Here is a 1,279-nt window from a genome sequence, read left to right as displayed (position 1 = left end):
TTCCGGATCCAGTGTCAAATCTGCCTGAAACGTGCGGATCATTTTACGCAGGCCCAAGTAATGTGGGGGGAGAGTGAAAATCCCTTTCTCTAATTTATATGAAAAGATGGCCGGGGATTCTCTGTGTTCATAGCTGCTGTGGATACTTTCAATACCTGTGAGTAAATCCTCATCCGTCTGCAAACACTTCTCTTCTATTTCACTTAACCGACTGCTTAGCCTGAACATACGATGTGAAATTTGCCTTCCGTTTTCGATTAGTTTTTCTTCAACATTATTCTCTTCCACAAGTAGATCATTATCAAATTCATTGTACTCTATTTCCAATGAATACTTGAGATCATTACATTCATCGTCCAGGTCATTCCTCCATGTATTCATCTTTCTCTTCACGGCCAAAATATTTGCACCTTGGTATTCATATACCTTGACAGAATTTTTAAGGTATTCAGTGAGGACCCCAATGTACCTTTTGAGCATCCCTCTCTGACTAGCTGCAGCTTCTTCCATGGGGACCAGGGGCTGATCCTGGGGGTCTAAGGAGCCCTTGCACTGGGGACACAGCAGCTCCAGCCTTTTCTCACAGAACAGGGTCAGGACCTCGCGGTGCTTCCCACACAGGGGCATTTCTTCCTGCATTTTCCTCTGGCTCCCTGAGGTGGGGATCTGCTGAACAATCTCAGTCATGTGACATAATTGGGTGTTCCTCTTCAAGCGCCTGTCAGGGCAGTGGTGGAGGCAGACGGGACAGGGAAAGGTGCCGCGGAGACCTTCCCAGCGCTGGTGGATGCAGGAGAGACAGAAGTTGTGCCCACAGGCAGTGGTCACTGGGTCTCTCAGGTAATCCAGGCAGAGGGGACAGCTGGCCTCTGCTTGGAGCTGGGCCAGGGAAGCAGCAAAGGCCATGGTGCAGGGAAGGTGATGATCAGAGAGACTCCTTCAGTCAGTGTGATCCTCCAGGAGCGAGGAAGAGTGAGAAGCTGAGGTCTGCTCAGGCCTCCCTCTCTGTGGAAGCCAGTAGGAGCTGCCAAGAAGAGTTCCAGTGGCCCGCTGACGTCCAGTTATCCAGTCGCCTTCTCCTGTATCTAATGTCAGGTCCCCCAAGTGAAAATCAGCTGAGGACGCCCGTCAGAAACCAAGCAACGTGCAAGTCATCTGTGATTTCCGGAGCCTGCTCCTTTGAATGAGTCCCTGAAGCGTGTCTCCAAGAAGAATCTCCGAAGCCAGTCTCCTACCAGCGAAATGCTTAGTAATGTGAGCCTGGCCTCTATATACCACT

General features: G+C 50.2%; 1 pseudogene; it reads right to left on the bottom strand.

Annotated features, from left to right (window-relative positions):
- Positions 1-244: 244 nt before the first annotated feature.
- On the bottom strand, positions 245-906 carry LOC102422969 (annotated as a pseudogene).
- Between the last annotated feature and the right edge of the window lie 373 nt (positions 907-1,279).

Source organism: Myotis lucifugus, unplaced genomic scaffold (assembly GCF_000147115.1).
Source record: "Myotis lucifugus unplaced genomic scaffold, Myoluc2.0 scaffold_1793, whole genome shotgun sequence".
In the NCBI taxonomy this organism is placed as follows: Eukaryota; Metazoa; Chordata; class Mammalia; order Chiroptera; family Vespertilionidae; genus Myotis; species Myotis lucifugus.
This window is presented reverse-complemented; position numbering and strand designations above follow the sequence as displayed.